The sequence below is a fragment of the Curcuma longa genome, chromosome 13, assembly GCF_044706935.1.
Source record: "Curcuma longa cultivar G26 ecotype Majalengka, Jawa Barat chromosome 13, ITB_CL_G26_1.1, whole genome shotgun sequence".
Taxonomy (NCBI): Eukaryota; Viridiplantae; Streptophyta; class Magnoliopsida; order Zingiberales; family Zingiberaceae; genus Curcuma; species Curcuma longa.
This window is the reverse complement of record NC_133873.1, coordinates 7073227-7081572: the sequence shown is the minus strand read 5'-3', so window position 1 is coordinate 7081572 and position 8346 is coordinate 7073227. Positions and strand designations below refer to the sequence as shown.

Below are 8346 nucleotides of genomic sequence, written 5' to 3'. Positions count from 1 at the left end.
CTTGAAAAGTACTCAAAAAAAGAGTTAGAATGGCACCGGGAATGAGTCCTGACAAGTCACTTCGACGCTCAAGTTAGGATTTTGCGTGAAGAAAGAATTTAATGATTTGAAAATTTTAGGATTGATGTGTACATACCTATGCTTATAGGTATGGGCAACATTTTATACAGTTGATCTCCAAAATATTAGCGTCTGTTTAAAAAATATTTTGAGATATTCGTTCTAATTTTTAGAAAGATTCTGAAATATTCATTTAAGAAATATTTTGAGATATTTTTCTTATTTTTTAGGTGAAACGATCTTAAGATTTTCTAATCTTAAAGATGGGCCAGCTTTATGAACTTATCCCACATGATATGTAGGGATAATATATTTCCATCACATCACAAACATCCCCAATTAGTCTAATCAAAGAAGACATAGTCCGACTGACTGAACTGTGCTGAGTTGTTATCAGGTTACCTTGATGAGGTGTCATCGCTCCGCCATATCACAAGCATCTCCAATTAATCTAGTCAAAAGAGGTGTAGTCCGATTAACTTGACTATATTAAATTTTGTCAGAATACCTTCATGATATGTAATCGCCCCACTATATTAGTATTACTTTCATTTATCGATCTCTTCATGTCGTAGAAGAAGAAACTAATAACAAGAGGGGGAAAAAACAGAGAATTGCTTTAACTAAAGGCTGTCTTCATGTCGAAGAAGAAGAAGAAACTAAGAACAAGAGGGGAAAAAAACAGAGAACTGCTTTAACTAAAGGCTGCATCTTTACAATGAAAGAACAAGGCCTCCCTTTTTCTTGTTGCCTTATGCCTCAGGCTTTGTCTACTGCAACTCCCATTTGCCCCCCTCACATCTCTTTCATTAGTTTTCCTCCCTTTCACTTTTCTTTTTCTTTTTTTTTTTTTTTTCTTTTTTTTAAACAAGAAAAAGTGTAATATTTTTGAATTTCAATTAGCTATGGAGTATTTGATTAACCACATTAATGTGGCAGTACTAAAGCTCAAAAGGAACCCTACTGGTTAAAGCAGATCATTCAGAATGAAGAATTAACGGTAACCTAGAGAGAATGGGGAAGATAGCCGGGAAGAAGAATATGACCGACGTAGTGTTGACGAACACGAAGATGATGGCGTTGAGGAGGGGTATTGATGGCATCAAGAAGAACTAGAACTGTCAAATGAGTTAATTTATGACAGAGTAGATCAATCCATCAGAAATCAAAAATATGGTAGGACGGACTGACACATCAATTTAACAGGTTGAAAATTTCTAATTCAATGCTACTTAAGGTAAGTTATGGTTATGCAAATCAATCTACGGGTCTGTCAAAAAATCAAAAAGTATAGAAAATATTAAAAATTTTAAATTTAGATTATAATTTAAATGGGTCAAGTTGAAAATTTTATATTTGGATTACGATTTAGATCGGTCAAACTCACTAGTTCATTGATGTTTTTATTTTAATTTTAAATTTTAAAAAATAAATTTTCTCAATATACGAGTCAATCCAAGTCCGTCACGGGGCGACTCATGTGGAGCATGGGCCTAGGCGGGTCGGCCCACTTAAATCCACCTTAAAATGAATTGATAAAATTTCAACTAAATCTGTTTAAATTGTTTGATGGGGTGGACTAATCCAACGGACCTAACCTAAATTGACAGTCTCTACCCTTTTATTGTATGAGAAGAGCCAATGAGTGAAAGCCTTTGTTTGAGTTGCTCATTTTGATGATATATAAGTGAGAAAAGAATAAGTTTTGGGTTGTTGTATGAGAACTATATTGGTGCAATGAGATCGGTTCGGATCGCTAAAGGAGAGGGATGAATAGCGATCTACAAAAATAATCAACCTATTTCTCTTGCTAACTAACTAACAAGAGCACGCCCATATTAATTGAAAATTAACTTAAACATAAAAATGAAGAGAAACATATTTATTTGGTTTGCAACAAGGAGATTGCTAGTCTAAGACGAAAAAAAAGCTCTACTAAGATCTCTTTTTACACAAGTCGAAGGCGGAGAAACCCCTTACAAGAATTGAGTGTATTAACTATAAAGATTGAAATAAAGTGAATTAGAATGTGTATAATTTCTTCTTCAAGCATCAGCTATTTATAGTCTTCATCTCCATCTGATCGTTATGTTGAAGTGACAGTTCAGACACCTAAATGCCTTCTGGGAGCTTGAACTCGTCAAAACTCCATCCACTTAGCAACGATCCGTATAATTGCTCTAACACTTCCGAGCGCTTGAAATCTGCTGATGTGGACATCACCTTGATCCATTCAACAACGGCTAGTGTTGACTTGGAGTGGGTATCTAAGCATCTGAAACAGCTCCAAGCGCTTGACCATTTTTCTTCTCTCCATTCTGTCATAGTCGTTTTGCGTAGTATTCCTTCTGGCTTCTCATCCTTCGGATGCATCGAGCCCTTCCGACTTGCTCCTGTGCGTCCTTCTCGTTCCGCCAAAGTACACTTCTATAGCTTGTCGTACTTCAGATGTACTGAGTCCATCGGCTCCCTTTTCGTACCATTCTTCTTGTTTATTTGCGTCTTCTGCTAAGATTCATCAGCTAGAACATGTGTGTTATCTAAAGTCCCTGTACATTTAGATACACGTATCAAACATAACAAGAATTTAATCTTAAATTTATTTAATCACACATCAAAATTTTACTGCCGTAGTAATACTATATTTCCTATAGATAACTTATTCAAATCTTTATTTATAAATAAAGCCACCGAGAAGGGGTCGTAGTATAGCTTTAAGCAAAGCATGACCACTATCGAGGCAATGATGTTGGAGCCTAGATGATTAAAGTCAGTAGTACATAAGTTTAGTTAAATTCTTGATCTCCTATTAATGATTAATGATAAATCCCAGTCAGTCTCATTCTGGGGTGGTCGGTCTCAGGGTAAATCGGGATACGGCGGATCCAGATGCCCAACATCCTTTGATTGCGTTCCCCATTTGGAAGAAAATTCTTGCAAATACGCCGTAACTGGGGATCGAAAATTACCATTGAATTAATGATTAATGAAATTCAATTTCTTAACATTTGTTAAAAATCAATATAAAATTAATGAAAAATAAGATTTTGACAAACGTGTGATACATGTATGTATTAGTTTTAAAACAATAACCAAGTTAAGTTTTTATCCCATTAAATGAGATGGATTATATTATATTATCATCCATTTTAAAATAAATTTTATTTTTCTTTCTCAATTAAAAATAATATTATATATATATATATATATGAAATTTAGAATCGTCAATTTAAGTTGAGTATGTCGGATTAGTTCAATCCATTAAATAATTTAAATTGATTAGATTAAAATTTTATCAATCAGTGGGTTTGGATGAGCTGATCTACCTAGCTAGGGAGACCCGTATGGATTCGACCATAACGGATTTGAGTTGGTCCAAAGATTGAAAAAACTTAATTTTTTTAAATTTAAAATTAAAATAGAAAATTTAATGGAGTAGTGGATTTAACTGATCTAAATCGTAATCTAAAATTTAAAATTTTAATTTGGCCCGTTTAAATTACAATCTAAATTTTTAATTTTTATTTATTTTTAATAGACCCGTGGGTTGGCCCACCCGCCTAACCCGCAATCCGCTTTGAGTTGGGTTGGGTTGGAGATTTCTCAACCCACCAAATTGGTAGGCTGCCTTGTTCCACCCCATCGTATAATGGATTTCTGATCGATTGATCCGCTTCACCATGATTTAATTCATTTGACAGCTCTAATGAAATCTTTAATTTTATTTTATTAAATGTATATATTATTGAAATTATTAAAGCACTCTTTTGTAAGAGGTGGAATTCGTTACTCCAGCGGGATCGATCTCATAACTATTTATGAAAAGGTAAATTAAAAAATTATAATTGATCACTATGAAGAATTATTAGAGCACTCCAATTATGACAATGGACATCGATCGATTGATAGCGAATTTTGAATTAAGTGAATTGGATAGAGTCGTTCTTACCCTTTAAAAAAAATAAATATTTTTAAATAAATTAGTATTTTGTTCCTATCACTCGATCGTATCACATTCTAGTCTTATCTTGTTTTGTTTGTTAATACTGATACGAAAAGGATACCATCGAATCAAAGAATTAAATATAAACCCAATTGAAAATTTTCAATTTGGAAAAAAGCTCAAATATAATTTTCAAAAATAAATAAATGAAAAAATACCAATCAAAAACTCATCTGGTACCATGTTAATTACTAATCATAGATGACTAATTTCGATATCTAACAATGCATCTTCAAAGATCAAGAACTACAAAATCACCCTTTTCATTTTGAGGGGTGATGAAGGGATCCTACCATTCAAGTTTTTTTTTTCATACTTTTCTCAAAGGTCTAAAGAAAGCAGCAATCACTCGGATTCCCCTAATCCTTCTTCATGGTATTCAGATTATTCCCTAAGCACCTCATCTCAGTGCTCGAGTATTGACTTCAATCGAGCACCCGACCTCAGTAGTTAGATGGACCTCAACTGAGTATTTGATTTCAATGCTTAGATATTGATTTCAACAGAGTATCCTGCCTCAACACTCGGATATTGACTTCAACTGAGCACTCGACCTTAGTACTCATATATGAACTTCAATTGAGTACTCGACCTTAATGTTCGATTTTATGCCTTAGTGCTAGGTTAGCCTATCGATGAATATAGTGTCTTCTGAATGGAGGAACAAATAGTGAATGTCAGATTTGATTCTCTACTTTTCTTCTTTAGAATGCATGACATTTGATGAATGGAGGAGCAAGTAGTGAATATCAGATCTAGTTCTCTATTTTTCTTCATTGGGATATGTGATATTTGGTAAATGGAGAAGTGATTAACAATTGTCAAATCTGGTCTCGGAATGACTATTAGGAGAGAAAGGTGATTTTCTTTTTACAAACAGAGACAACTCTCCTCCGAAAAGCTTTTCTCATTCTTCTTATTCACCTAGTTTTTCGATTGCGATCTCTGCAATCTTGAGGTCTTTTCGTATTCGTGACTGATTTGAACGTTGGAGTGGTCATGTCAGTGAACTCGTGTTACTTTTCATGCTACTGAATCTCAACTATTTAGGAGGCGATCTAGCTTTTTAGAGAGGAGCCTGAGCAAGCGAAAATGACACCATCATTCTTTTCCAAAAAGAAGAATATAAAATTCTTGTTCCTTTCTGCAAGGATCAAGAAATTGAATTTAGTCATAAAAAGAATACTTGTACAAATAATTCACTTCTCGATCTTTGCCTCTCTCAGTTAATATGATCACCATTCTAATAAGTAAAACGAGATGTAATATTTTTTTTTGGAGAAAATATAGATAAATTTTGTTAAGATAGAGTTATTTTCTCTATTTATCTATCTATCTGTTGAGTGTAGACTGACTTTTTTTTTTTTTTTGAGAAAATATAGATAAATTTTGTTAAGATAGACATGACAACATATCATTACCCATTAAAGAGCAAATGGATAGAAAGATAGGAAATGATAGATTTGATATTAATGTCCAATGGTAAACGATAGAGGTGTTTCATGATTGAGTTAGTTACTGTATGATTGATTTACTGTAGTAGACAAGAGTCGAATCTCGATGAAGTCAAGACAATGCTCTCTCTCTATCGTAGTGGCCAATTGTAATTTTTTTATTTACCTCCTCACCGATAGTCATGAGATCGATAATGTATCACCATTGGATAGCGAATTCCATCTTTTACTACACATAACTTGATACATGATCGAACTAACTAATGTCTCATCATCGATTGACCTATTTGATAGTTCAATCTAGTAGGATGATAAACATCTATGTACTTTTCAATTTATCCTGATTTGGTCGTAAGAATTGGATACGGGACCTGAACACTTAATTATTAAATAAAAAAAATGAGTTTACTGAATGTTCAGGGGGTAGAATGATAGTTCTTAAAGTACGAGAGTCAAAAAGTGAAAATTCCACGGGAACGTTCGACGACGGAAAAGAAACCTCGCGCAGCCTTAAAATACGCACACATGCCCAACACCCCTACCCCCCTCCTCCTCCTCCTCCTTCTTCTTCTTCTTCTTCTTCTTCTTCTTCCTCTGCCATTTCCCTTTCCCTTCTGAGATAATCGCCACGCCGCCGGCGCATTCGCTTCCGCTCCCTCCTCCCCTTCCCTTCCTCGGCAAGACCCACGGTAAGTCGACGAGAATCGCGATTTAGGTGAGCTTTCGCTGTTTCCTTAATCGCGGCGCCTCCTTGTCTGCCATTCTTCTCCATCTTCCGTCCATCAGTCCATGGCGTCTGATGTCGTCTCGCAGGTGATGTTGGCGTGCATTGCTTGCACCAAGCACGGGCTGGACGAGGGGGGCGATGACGCGGCGACCAACTCCGCCGGCGGCAAAGAGGCCGGCAAAAGCCTCACCTCCCAGGTCACCTCCCAGCTCCCTTCCCCACGCACAAAATTTCCTCCTTCTCTTGCATAAATTTGAACCAGACCAAGGCTGCAAAAGCGACGGCGACCAGGCGACCATGGAACCGAGGCTGGCAGCGCAGGACAGTGCTTGGAGCAGAATGACAAGGTTGTGGGCGGCCAAGCCGGCGAGATTCACTGCGAGGTCCACGTTCCAGAGTGGATAAAGCTCGGTCAAGGCAGAGGACGAGAGGAAGGTCCCATCTCGCTTTCTCTCCATGCCACAACTCTGATTTGCGTGCGCACGGATCCAGAGAAGCAGACAGAGACGAGAGAGAGAGAGAGAGAGCCTAAAAAGAGTGGGATTGAAGCTCGTTGCTGCTCTTTTTAATGGCGGAGGCCTGGATTCGGGTCTTTCTAAAAAGGAGAGTTCTCTGGTGGAAAGAGATTGCTTGGCTGAAACAGGAATAAAGCGAAGGAGGAGGGGCACCTTGTCGTGGTCCTTGGTCGTCCACGTTGTTCAGGGATGGATCTTGTCACAGCTTGATTATGGAGCTCAATCGTGATTTTTGATCTTCTTCCGCAGATCAAGGACATGGTGTTGAAGGTTTCTGGATCGTCGTCCCGGGGCAAGGGCTCGCGGCCGGCGCCGCCGCCACCGCCACCACTACTTCGACGACGAGGAGATGATCGCCGTCGCACGGGGCCGCCACCGCCGCGGCGTCCTGCGGGCGGCCAGTTCGAGCTCGACGACGCCGGCGTGGGACGTGAGTTACGAGGAGGCGAGGAGCGTAGACGCGGTGGCGGCGGCGCTGGAGGACGTGGTGCTGGAGGACGAAGGGCGGCCCAAGGAGTGGGTGGCGCAGGTCGAGCCGGGGGTGCACATAACCTTCGTGTCGCTCCCCGGCGGCGCCGGAAACGATCTCAGGCGCATCCGATTCAGGTCTGCCGTGAAACTTCCGATCGCCGGACTCTGTTCTTAGCTCTGAAACAATGGCGAATTCTGTGTGTGTAGCCGGGAGATGTTCAACAAGTGGCAAGCGCAGCGGTGGTGGGGAGAGAACTACGACCGGATCATGGAGCTCTACAACGTCCAGAGATTCAACCGCCAAGCTCTCTCCCCGCCTCCAAGATCCGACGACGGGGGCGGCGGCGGCGAGGTTGAACAAGCTCTCTCTCTTCCTCTATTGAATCTCAAAAACCCTAACCCTAACCGCTGGATTTTTCAGCGAGAGTCATTCTATTCGAGGGCGGGCTCGACGCGAGAAAGCCCCGCCGGCAAAGACTGCCGCGCCGCCACCAGATACGCCAACCGGCCGCCGCCGACGAGAGGCGTCTCTTACCCTTTCGTGCCGGATCCATCCGAGCAATTCTTCCCGCCCCATCTCCACTACGGCGCGGGCGTCTCCGGCGCCAAGGCGGAGACCTCGTCCGCGGACGCGTCGAGGACCACCACCTCCTCCAGGGACGAAGCCTCCATTTCCATCAGCAACGCCAGCGATCTGGAGATATCCGAGTGGGTGGAAGAAGACGAACCGGGCGTCTTCATCACCATCCGCGAGCTCGCCGACGGCACTCGAGACCTCCGGCGAGTCCGATTCAGGTAACCAAACAGATCCACAATCCAAAACCACCACAAATTACCACTTTCTGATACCAACAACGTCGATGCAGCCGCGAGAAATTCGGCGAGGTGCACGCCAAGCTCTGGTGGGAGGAGAACAGAGATCGAATCCAGACACAGTATCTATAGAACTGGGTGAGTTTGATTCCAATATCAGAAACAATTTCAGAAGAAATCTGTTCTACCATTCAAAGCATCTGATGCTTGTTGTTCCTAGAACATGCTTCATGATCTCATATGCTAACTCAACTAAGAACCCTAAGTAGCCAACAAATCCATTGCGAAATTCTTGCTTCACCT

At 40.3% G+C, this 8346-nt stretch overlaps 1 pseudogene; it reads left to right on the top strand.

Moving 5' to 3' along the window:
* The first annotated feature begins 6295 nt into the window (after positions 1–6295).
* LOC141844094 (protein Brevis radix-like 1) lies at positions 6296–8182 on the top strand (annotated as a pseudogene).
* Positions 8183–8346: the final 164 nt, after the last annotated feature.